The sequence below is a fragment of the Zonotrichia albicollis genome, chromosome 1 (genome assembly GCF_047830755.1).
Source record: "Zonotrichia albicollis isolate bZonAlb1 chromosome 1, bZonAlb1.hap1, whole genome shotgun sequence".
In the NCBI taxonomy this organism is placed as follows: Eukaryota; Metazoa; Chordata; class Aves; order Passeriformes; family Passerellidae; genus Zonotrichia; species Zonotrichia albicollis.
In genome coordinates, this window is record NC_133819.1 from 91082877 (window position 1) to 91095995 (window position 13119).

Genomic DNA, 13119 nt, shown 5'->3' on the forward strand with positions numbered 1-13119 from the left:
GTTAAACAACAACAATGAAAAAAGCCACACCTCATTTGTTAATATGATACCTTTTGTACACCTGTCACAATACTGGGAAACTGAAGGGCTTAATCTTTGATATTACATATTTACAAGCTTCACAGATCAAACTCAAATGGTGTTTCAACTGTACTTTACCTAGAGCAAGAAATGTCTAGGCAGATAGCCCAGAGCATATTTAGAGCTGCCCTGCAGCCAGTGAGACACATGAAGTGAGTATACAATGTCAAAGTACTGTAAAAATAAGTCAGCTAGTATATAATTGGCTTGGATCACAGGTCTACAGGGCTAAGACACCAGAGCCATTGGTAAATTACAGACACTTTTACTTGATTTCCTGTTTTTTCAGCTCTGAAGTGATAATTCTGGTGAAGATGACAAAGACTGTTGAAGAGATTTTATTTAATACAGATGGACATGTTAATGCAGAGTGATCTGCCCATCCCTCCAATTAGCCTACTAGGTGCAGCTTGATATAAAGCAGAGACTGGAGCCCTGAGGACATGAAGCAAGACAGGGAGAGCAACATAGCTCAGCATGTTTTCAGGAAATCCAATTATTTGTCTGAAGCTTTGAATTCAAAAGTGGATTCAGAAAGTCCTAAAGCAATTATGATTTGCACTGAAAGAGACTGGCTAAAGCCAGCAGCTAAACGTTTGTATTGTTTTTGGCTTGTGAGCTCCATTTATACAGTAAGGCCCTTTAGCACAGTCATTTCAGCATGTAACTGAAATGAGTTTAGTTTTCAATAGGATTCCTCTTTCAAATAAGTTGATAAGAAACACACCACTGTTCTTATTTTTAGTGCAGACAGAAGGGCTCAGAAAAAATTCTAGATTTCAAAAAGTATTTGAAAACTTTTACGGGCTTTAAAGACAGTGTTGTGTTAGGTATGTTGCACAAGAAGATAATGCTAAAACATTTGCCTGGGTGAGTACCCCTCGGTTATTCTACTGACTCTTCCTATGATAGCATGATGTGCTATGCCAGCATGATCTGAGGCAGGAAACATTCCCAACAAGATAAACAAATCCTTTATACTTGGTATGTGTGCCAGTCACTTTGGTAAAGAAAGAAACAAATGTAATGTATTCTAAGCCTATTTTAGTGCTTTTACCCCCACCAAGTGCTCTGCATTTCTGAAAATGTACCTACTAATTCGGATACTTTAATTTCCATACTTATGTATGTTGTATACATAGTCCATATATATTACAACCCTAAACCACTTTATTAGTGGTATCAAGAGATACCTGAAATCATTGGCTTTCTAAAGAAACCAAAATATGGAAAAATTATCTTCTAAGATTTTATGCATTTATCTCCTCAATAGGAAGTGACTCTGAACATATTTATGTAAAATCAGTGCACTCATACTTTATGCAGGCAGGAATTTATGTTTTCCCTTTACATTTTGGTCATGAACACTAAGCATGTAATTCTTTTTACAAAATTCACCAAGTATAGCAAATCAAATGCTGTGAGGTAGGAATGTGTAACACTAGGAAATTTATTTTTCATATATGTGTTTAATGCATACATTCTTTAAAAGCCAGTTGTAGGCTAATTTATTTTCAGAGACTCTTTAAAGATTATAGCAGAAGAAAAACGTGCATTTTAGTCATGTTCTTCTAATTTTAAATCATTTATGTGTCTCTTCTTGAAGATAAAAATCTGTTCTATAAAAACTCTCTCCTGAGCTGTAGCTGCTAGATATCTTTTTTAAATAGCAGTAAAAATACCTCATAAACAAAGTTGGCCCAAAACTGGGATTCCAAATTCACTGGAAGTTTTTTTTAATTTAGTTTTGATCTGACCTGTGGTGGCTGTTTCCAATGTCCGTAGCCCAGGCAGACTCTGCAGGGATCCAGGCAGGGTTCTCTTTGAACTCTGTCTTGAGTTTGCTAAAACCTCATTGAACCCAAGATGTTTTAAATGAAAGACTTCAGACTGTATGAAGTAGCATTTTTTGACAAAACTTTGTTTCCTTTGATAATTTCTGAACACTTCTATTTACAACATGCTTTGATTGAAGACAGACTGCTATGATGAAATGACAGACGTTTCATAATTATTCCCTTCCAAAGCCTTTTGGATGCAAGCCTCATCATAATTCACAAATGGGTTAGTCTACTTTTCTTTGGCTCTGTCACTTAATAACCAATGTCTACTTGAGCAATTAGCTGAACATATTTTACTAGACTTCTAAAACAAAATCACAATGATAACCTAGTGAATAATTTCCAAGATCAGTTATTAGAACAACTGAATTCTTCTCAATCTTGCTGCAAATACTGTGCCATGGGTTTTGGCCCATCACGGAAATCCCCCAAGAATGTCTATAGAAGCTTTTGTGATGTGTCCTAAGGCTGCCTTCTGCATTAGCTCCAGTGCAATAATCATCCCTTTCTACCCTTCCTTGTGTTTTCTGCTTATTAGGCCTGTTGTTCATTGATATGAAGTTTGTTTTTTGTCAGCATTGAATATCTGACACAAACCACCCCAATGTGCCAGGATAGTTACCCAGCCCTGTCCAAAGTTGTTTTGATTGTTACTGTGGAAAAAACAATGCTGTTAATCCTCTCCCTTGTATGTGAGTAGCTAACAACCAATGTAACAGAGACTGTGTTGGAAAGTGCTCCAGGCACACCACCCGTCTGATTTAGCATCTCTGGGCAGCTGACCAGACTGGCTGAAGGATGGGATGATCCTGCTGTTAGTTAATTGCGCATATGTAAAAGTTAGAATCTGACTGTCATGCTGCATAACTGCAATTAAGAAGCCAGTCTCCATATTCAGCAGTTCTCTTGTGGAGTTTTTGAATTAGTGAACACTCCTGCTAGTTGGTTTACTTTCTGAAGTGTTTGCAGGAAGCAAACATATATGTCAGTTACTATATTTCCATTTGTGTTCACTCACAGAGATGCACCAGGGCATAAGGGTAAACATTTGTGCATAAAGGACACATAAAAGCTTTTGTGATGTTTTCAAAGTGTATACTGTAACAGTAATTTCAATAGATGCTGGGTGTTTTGCACATTAATGCTTCTGTGATTATTTAAATGTTTGAGAAATTCTTTACCTGCTCTTCATTCTTGCTATGAGCTGTGTCAATTCTTACAGTAAATCTCTTTGTCTGCTGGGAATCAACAGAAAAAATAATCTGAAACTCCCTTGTTAGGAAGGTTCAAATCCTTAATTCATGTAAGAAATATTTAAATAAGCAACAAATATTTAAATTTTATTGTACACAAGAAATTGTGTACAAAAAATTTAAATATTAGGATATTTATGGATATCCTATGGATAAATCTGGAATCACTAGCATGACCAATCTTTTTCCATATCATCCTCAGTTAAAAAAACCAACACTCATTTTTTAAGGAAAGAGTAGGGAAAAAAAACACAGATTACAAAATAATAATAATAAATGGATAATAACTGTATAGTATACACAATAGAAATGCATTTTGTTGGCATAGCTTGCACCAGAATGTGGATTTTATTCATAGAATACAATACATCTTTACTATGCTTCTGTTATTTAAAATTTAAAATACATTCATACACACACACATACATTTAAAAACAATTTCAAAAAGCAAAAATATTGCAAAATATCACTACAGATACCTATACAGCATAAAGGTGCATCATAGATCCTTTAAAAATTAAATGTTTCTGGCCATCTTGAAGAGTAAAGTATTGATTGCCAGATTGTGGCATCAGAGAAGCAGAAGAGCCACTGATACAAAAATTTCTCTTCTCCAGTTGGGGCTATCAGTAAAGCTTGTTTTGGAGAAACCTGTAAACTATATCCTTATTTTGATTGCATTTCTTTAAGTTTCACTTTAGTAATATTTAAAATTATGAAGTAGCTGCTCTCTCTTTCTGAAAAGAAGATACAAATGGTGAACATAGTCCTGAAATCTGTACCTTTTGCTTCCTTGGTGGAACTTAAGACAGAACTGACCTATAAAGTCGTAAGTGGTTTGATTTGGGCTATCTAAGTGCCTCTAATCTAAATATCTTGCATTACATTAAGTCCATTCATTGAAGGCATTTGAAGTTGATTTCTCTTTGGAAAGGAAGGCAAAGAAGCACCAGTGGGGTGTTCTCCACCCCAGTCTTACTGGGTTGCAGGTTTGTTTGTTTGGGATTTTTTGTTTGGTTTTGTTTTATTTTTTTTCGTATACCATTCCCCATTCTTTACCATAAGATTTTAGGGTTTATGGTACAATGATGCTTTGACAGCACCAGTCTGTGATGGAAAGCTATTTTGACTTTGATCATTAAGCAAGAAGGCATATTTCAGAAACCAAATAGTCCTTTGGAATTCTAAGAATTAGAATAAAGTTTATCTTGAATAGATTTTATTGCTCCTTTTATTATTCTGAATATTAAGTGCATACTTCGGGTAATAGTAATACAAAATTATTTATGAATTGTGAATAAACTCATTGTGAAAAATTTATTCAGTGAGAATGGTGTTGGATTGACTCCTTTGTGAGAACATGGAAAAAACCAGAACAGGTATATATTCCCAGGTATGCAAAACTCCACTATTTGCATTAAAACAAAGCTAAGCCTTTACAAGCCATGGCTTAATGTTTTCCTCAAATCAGGTTTAAAATACTGGTAAACCCTATATTTAATACCCTTACAACATCTGAATTTATAGAAATGGCATTATGATGGTAGATTTAGCTCTGATGGCTTGATATTGCTAAGGAAGGCAGCTGAGGAGGGGGCAGGACCGTACCTGTTCTGTGGAGCCTTGTGGAGAAGCTTGTGTGGAAGTCCTGTGATTCCTTTCAATTTCCCTTCTCTAATCACTGTCATAGCTCACTGCTCTGCTTTCCTCAACTCCCACCCTCCAACACCTTGAAACTCAGTTTAATTTCCCTGTGCCACAGAATCACAGAATAAGCAGAATTGGAAGGGACCCAGAAGTACCACTGAGTTCAGCTCCTGCCTTGCACAGGACACCCCCAAGAGTCACACCAGGTGTCTGAGAGTATTTTCCAAACTCTTCTTGAACTCTGTCAGGCTTGGTGCTGCAACCATTTCTCCAGGGAGACTGTTTCACTTATATCTTCATGTATAAAATTTTAGAAGTTGTTTCTTCTTTCTTTTTTCTTGAAATCTCCTTCTGCCAGTGTGTTACTGTTGAATTGTATTCCACTGCAAGAAAATAAACCAAGAAAGTAGTCTGTACATTAAAAAAAAAACCAATTTCATTAAAAGTTTATTACATTTCTCCCAGCTTCCTGCTTTTGAAGTTAGTTATGTCTACTGGATGTGGCTTTTTTGGGAGCTATTCCAAGGTCCATCACCTTATGAATTGCTCTGACACATTTGGCTACAATGATAAGTATTCTATGTCTTATGAAAACAGGAATGCCAAAGATTTTTTAAATTCAGCTTCCTGAATTCCTGATGTGGTTAAAAATGAAGAAATAGGTGCCTAAGAACAAGATCCCAGGCACTAATAAAGCTGATAAAACTACCTACAGATACCAAAGCAAGAGAGGAGTTTGTATCACCTGGCCAAATTATAGCTGAACAGATTTGGAAAGAATAATTCAGGATATACTTTGGGGACAAGATCAGTCTCAGGGCCTGAGTAAATTTATATAAGTTTTTATAATCTTTTCTCCACCTTATGCGGAGGAGAACGTATGTGGCCCGAAGTTTATAGTCCGACTAGCTGAGGGCGAAAGGCCGACACCCCTCTGCAATTCCTGGCCAGCACCCTTCGGCGTCTGATGGCCTCGGGCTGTGCTGGCTGCGGACTGGCGTACATCACTGGTATAGGAGAGGAACGGAGCTGACCATTTCCCGGGGGTTAAACATCGGTTTATTCAAGGTGATGCCAGATCCAAAAACACCGGGAAACCAGCCGGGAAATAGTTCCACTCGTAGGGGGTGAAAACAGGATTATAAAGGAAGGGGGTGGGTACAGGCGGAGCCAGTCGGGAAAGGTGAGGGGATGAACTTCACAGAACTGACACTCCATGGAGACCAATAATCAAAAGGTAAAGGAGGTGTCCTGGGACCCCAGCCAACCACCATCTCCAGAGAGGAGAAGGTTCTCAAAACCTGGGAGGAGGAAGGGGGTGATTGACTGGACAGGGAGGAAACAACTTTCACTTATAAGGGAAACCAGGGGAGGAGCAATTACATATCGGCAACTATGAATAGCGGTTACTATAGCAACTTAGCTGACAGGCTAGCAGTGGCGGGAAAAACTGGGGGAACGAACCCATTTTACACATAATAGGGGAGAACAATACATAAATTGGGGGAATAACACAAGAAACTTAACAACACACTACCACAACCTTACTTGTGGGTTCAGGAAATTATTTCTCTCCTTGATAAAATTTGGTTTCGGAGGAGGGGGAGTTATTTATGAACATTTCTGTCCACCTTTCCCTGCATCACAACTTGGTTGTACTAGTTATTGAACAAGAAACCTGTAATGCAGGCTATCAAGTTATTAATAGGATCCTTCTCCAGGGTTTGATAAATCTGAAACCACTGCCCTGAATTACCCCTAAGCTAATTACAGAATTAATTCACACAAGGTTTTACAGGTATGGAAGAACCAGTCACCATCTCCTATGCAATAGGACACATAAGTCAGCTCATTGCTGTTTTGTCTGCCAGTCTCTGCCCAAGCACTTTTCATCCTAAAATACAGATTTCTCAAGAGAAATCTGTAATTACTCACTTATAGGATTTGCTAGGGTAAGTGTTCTGACATTGAGTTGGAAGCTATGTTTGCATTGACAAATCAACATTAGTGGAACTGGAGGGTAAAAATTAATTACTCTAACTTACTGGACAACACACTTGTAGAGAAAGAAGTTATCTGAGTTTTGTTCCTGATCCAATCATTCTTGAATTACACTGTATCCCAGAGCTTGAAGTTACCCAGCTCCAAGGGCAGCTAAACTGAACTCAAACTCCAAAGTTCTGTAGATCTCCTGCATTGCCCTCTGGACAAAGAGCAGTGTACCCACTCTTTGGGGTTGTTTTAATTTCAATTAATATTTTTTTGCCTTTTTTCTCAAATTTTTTTTTAATTTCCAAATTTTTAAAAAAATCCAATTTATTTTTTCATGTGGCTGTATACCTTAAACTATACTCTGACATAATTTTTGCATTAGTATACTAGGTGTGGCTCATTTTTTAGAGTTTTTGTTTCTTGTTCTCCCTCCTCCTCAGGATTTATATTAAGCAACTCTAAGATGAAAGCCATGATTGAATTAAAAGTGTGCAAATTCAGAATTACTGAATTGTTTTCATAGCTAAGCTGTAGTCTATTGTATGTGCTGGGGGAAAAAAAGACAAACAACACTTTTATTAAAATGTTGACATATTTTAAAGTGGAATTATTTACTGCAGTTTGCAAAGAGTTTCTTTACATATTTCTGGTTTCCACAGATGAAATTCCAAGGAATGATCAAGAGCCTTATGGGAATTTCAGAAACAGTTATTTTCTTTTCCTTCTTCATGGCATGGGTGGTCAACCTCTTTAAGTACCTTTGAAATCCTGCCTCATTCTTCACCCTGAGAAAATGCAAACAAACTATGGTAGCTACAGCAGAGAGAGGTAAAGTGGTGATCATCTCTTGTAACACAGCTGCAGTGGCAACCTGCCCCAGGAATTCTGGCTTTGATTGTGATTTTCTGAGCGCTGTCCCTGAGGACCCTTGGTCAGGTATTCATTGTCCATCGTTACTCCAAATTGATGTCACGACTGCCTGACAGCAAACCTCACTGTCAGAGCAATGGTGCACCCAAATCCTACATCTTCTAATTTTGCATATTCTCAAGGGGAGGAGAGAATTGTTGTGAAAATGTGCTCTTTGCTGCATCTTGATGTGCTATATGAACACAGATTTAACTCTGAATCCTTAGAGTAGGGCAAACAAGAAGAGAATTCCTAGCAGTGCTTTGCCTGTCTTATATCTGTTTTATCTTTGGTTGTTTCAGAGCATTAGTAGGGAAGGAAAAGGCTTTTTTTTTTTTTTTATTCATCAAGAGAGCAAATTCCAAACCACAAGGCCCAGGAGTCCAAAGCAAGGTGGTCAAATCAATCGCTCTGTTGTTGCTGAGTCATAACTTGATTTTCCCATCAGCAGGCTCTACATATTCAACACATGCTTGCATTCCTGCTTTGTTGAACTCATCAGAGAGGCCTAACTTCTCTTTCCCATAGCAAAGACTCATCAGAGTTTTTTATGATCTAATAAACTCAAGCAGCTTTCCATATTGCAGTTTTGCAAGTTCAGTGGGAAAACACCCTCCAGACCATGCTCTTCTACATATACCAGAGCTCTGTAGGTAAAAGGATTATTGGTGTGACATCCATAAACACCTGGCAGGCCCACACAGACATTCTCCAGAGCAATAAATGTGCACAGAAAGTTAATAAGAAGAGTTCTCACTCCCCAAAAAACATCTAGGTTTAATCATTTAAATAGCTGATTGTATAAAATCTCTTTCTTGAGGTTTTGGCTTTTAAGGCTTAAAATTTTACTTAAAAGTTCCCTGAAATAAATCTAAAATTCATTAAAAATACCATTTTTATCCAGCATGTGGCTCCATCACCAGAGTACACTTGCATTGTTATCCCAGGTATTTATTTGACTATACCACTTGTGACACCGAGGTATTTATTTGCTTATATCACATCTGATACTGAGATACTTGGTAACACTTATGATGCCCGGTTTTACTTCATGGTTTGCACAAATTTCTAATGGAGACTTAGTCAACCCTACAACGTTTGAATCGAGTTCATTACATTAACAGATATAAAGAATTCAATTTGATCTTGTAAAAGTGCAGCATTTCTTGTATTTATGATCAGCAGTTTACATCATCTTAGAAAACCTGTTTGGCCTATGTGATCTAATAGATCTTTCCTATGGCTGCATCTTGAGATTCTAAGCTCCCCTTAATTCTGGAAAAAAAACAGCTGGTGAAAATTTGTTTATATTCTGGTATAAAAGGCATGAGACCATTTATTTAAAAGGAGACCTCTTATTTAAAACAGGAAGTGTCTTATCCTTGCTGAGCTAATATCCATTACAAATAATATTTTTTTGCAGTCCAGTCCCACATAGAGAATGTACAATTTGCAATACACAGTTCTTGTTATTGGATTGCTTTAGGAGGTCAGGTGCTTACTCATTTAAGGGCATTTCTAGCTTACAGTTTTTTGTAAAAAGTATCAAACTAAATTCTGGTTTCTGGCAGAAATGCTGGCAATGGCAAAAAAAAGCTCTGATATTTTGACTTCACAATGTTACATGCTAAAAGACCATCAAGACTGAGCGATACAAACAGCCAAGGGTGCATTAAATCAAGCAGATTTTTTCATCTCCTTCCAATTTAGTCTTATTTAATTTAGTTTATAATAAAATGCATTTCTGTTAGCCATCACTTCACCCTATTTTCTGTACAGCTTCAAATGACTGCCTTTTAGAGCTATGAATAGCCAAAGCAAAAATCTATAGTTACATTAGTTGCAGGTTATTGGTCTATAAGTGCTCATTAAACACTACACTTATTCTTTTCAATTTACAGTGTTATTTGTTTTCTTATTTCATTGGCTTTGATAGGTCTTTTAAGACTTACTTTTGGGAAAGTATCTATGCCTCTGACAGTAGAGCATAGCCAAGCTCTGCTACCTGAAGCTGTAACTCTCAACTGCTACCCACTCTCTTGAAACTTATGGTGATCGATGATCAAAATATACTTAGATAAAAATTAATTTGAGGCTGAGAAGAATTTTGGTATCTGATATATTTTAACTAGGATTATTTAGGATTTTTTTCCTATTTAAAAGGATCATGGAAAAGCAGAATGAAAGCATATAAGTATTTATGGTTGGGAAAAATGGATTAAACAAAAGTGTTAAGCTTAAATGTAATATTTTGATCTTTTAATTTTTTTTTTTAAACCTTAGCAATCTAATTTGGTGTCTAACTGAATTCATAGCAGTTGATTTAGATTTTATATTGATTTATTTTGTGACAAATATGGAGGTCTAGTCTTAGTAAACACCTCCCAAGATGGTTCCCAAAGACTGTGACTTTAACCAAATTGAATTTGTTATAATTTTAGTTGTTGTTAAAATAAATGGAGAAAGCGTGAAACAAAGAAAAACAAAAATCCACACCAAAATTTACAATTGAGGGGATGTTATGTTACAAGGAACAAATTTGTCTTCAAAATAAAATTTTCAATCTGATGCTAGATAATGGGGAGGAGAGGTTTAGAGCTAAACATATCTAATTCATATTCTGATTGTGTGAGGAAACTTGATTATTTTCTGAAACTTAATTTATAATTATATATGTTTTCTTCTTTTGCTGACAATAAATGCATCTTGGTGTCTTCAAACTCTGACAAGAGCAGGCACAAGATATTTGTATAAAAACCAAAGATTTGTGATTTTCTGTTGGGGGAATGAGACTGTCATCCTACGAAAAGGAAAAGGAAAAGGAAGAAAAAGATAAAGAAGAGGGTCTAGGGTGGAAAAATAGGTACCAGGTAGTTAATGAAATGACAGGAGAGAAAACCCCAATCAAATCTGCTTGAAATTACATATGGATCATCAAGACCGTATAATGAAAATCTTTCAAGGACTGTTAGGATGGCTGTCTTTATCTGTCCCAGCAAGGATGTTTATCTGTTTAAGAAAACATTTGTTTATTAAACCAGCTCTGCATTCATGGCTGGAAAGAACTTTTACATTCTGTCTACAATGTATCTGGGTTTTACAACTTCTGAAACAAAATTTTCTACTGCATTGTGCCTTTCAAAGTGTAGTCCTGGTTCATGGACTGGTTTTATTTAAGGAAAATAGGGAAGAAATTTAGAAAGTGGTCTTGTAGTAGTCATCAGGTATCATCCTTGTCCTGATAATCTTACTGAAAGGGAGTAACAAGATTGGGAAACTCCATGCAGTAGATATGCTTTGAGCAATTAGGTATGTCAGCTGATTATCTAAAATCTACTTCAATTAATGGATTTTTACATCACTCTTTGCATGCCTTGATTTTAGTTTCATGCAATTATTTCTTACAGATTCCATATTAAAACAGGAATAGAAAGGAGTGTGGAAGGTTTAATAGCACAGTTCATGAATATATGTGAAATAGCCTTTTTTTGGTAAACTCTATGCAGGATAACTTCTATACCAAATGTTTATTGGGGTTTTTTTTTTTTTCCAGAATGGCATAAGACTAGTTCTTCATGATAGTAATAATATATTTCACTTCTCATCTCATTTTGCTCATCCTACTCATTCCTTCCCAACAGAATGCATGATATGTCCTTGTGGATTCAATCAGTGCTTCCTAAGTCAGACTGAGCTGTGTCTTTTCTACCCTTTTTCGCTGTCACTTCTTCTGGTATGAGCTCCAACAAAATAATTAATAACGGGTTAAATTTCTTAAAAGATAAGTAGTTTGGTTCAGTGACCAAGGAAGACCTTTTTCAACCCACTAAATGTTGTATTTCAAGAGAATGATGCCGTGAATGAGGGTTTTGGCTGATTAAACAATCACCTTAAAATATATTGGCAAAAAGAAGGTTTTACTCTGAATTTGTGAAGGAACCGTTTTACCAAGTTCAGTGTCAAGGTTCACTCTTTTACTTACTACATGGATGATACATGCAAAGAAAAACGGGACTAGAATCAATTTGGAATGATTCACATGGACACGAGGGATGCAAAAAGATAAGGATGCAAAAGGGCATGGTAGCACTTAATGTTTATAAAGTGATTCAATAGCATTAACTACAATTACAACAATTACTTAATTACAGATCCAAGACCTTTATCCTATAATCGTTTTACACATGCATGGGAAGAGAAGTGTGTATGCCTGTATCCACATGTGTATCTATCAAAAATTCTCAGGTTGAGCAAAATATGTCAAAAGTCCTTTGTGTTTCTCAACAGGCATGGGTTGCACCTTGATAAGTGTGTGTGGACAGGAAATAGGTTTTCAGATTAAGTCTTAGCATCAACAATGGCCTTTTGAATATTGCAAGCTTGGAGGGCAGGAGGGTGTGCCAGAGCAGATATTTAATGACAAATCCATCAATTTATAGAGCTATCTGATAGAATTTTGAGGTTTTTCCATGCCCGCATGGCTTTGTTATAGGAACATAACCTGGGAAATGTTGTGAAAGAATTTGTTCTTCCAGGGGCTGTCCATAGTCTGTGGCTGAACCTAATGCCAGAAAAATGTGGTTTAACAATGGTTATTTGTAATTAATGTGAGCTCTCCCTAGATCATTATCATAAACTATGAACTATTAGAGTATCATGAGTATTTCCTTGCTGAAGAATGATCATATTCGGGGAAGATAAGATGTTCCAGTGCAAAACCAATTAATAATCTTTATTTTAATTTATTTTGTAACTGCTACAGTGAGTTGCAGTTCATTAAGGCCAATCTATGAAATAAATATGTAAGAAAGGCCTTACACTCTTCTCAGTCATGTTGTTAGGAGAGTTTCCTGCTGTTTTAAGTGCCATGTATTTTCACTCTGTGAAACATAATTTTTATAATATTCTTAGTTCTGGTTTCAACAGTATTGATAATTCTTTAATTCTTTCAATGGTGCAATTCAATCTGTTATTAAAATTATTTTTCTCAAATATCTCCAAACTAGGAAATATTTGATATTTGATATACCTAGCACAAGGTAGGTCCTTGTGCACATGTCTAACAGGTGATGCTTCAGCTACTATTGAAAATAGTTAGTTCTGATGGACCCTTCAGTCATAAAATATAAAAAATTTTTAATTGATTACCCAAGCACAAAACTGAATGCTCTCAAAAAAGGCCAAAAATAAGACACAAATGCTTAATTTAAACATTATTTAAATTTTTCTACATGGAAAAGTGCCTCACCTACAATACTACTAGCTAATCAAATTTGTCAGGAAGGTATTCTTAGCATTATTCATTTCTTCTGGTAGAAAAGTAGAACATGTGACATATTTTAAAAAATGTAAAATTTACATTAAATATTATATTAATGTAAAGAACAGGAAAAGAA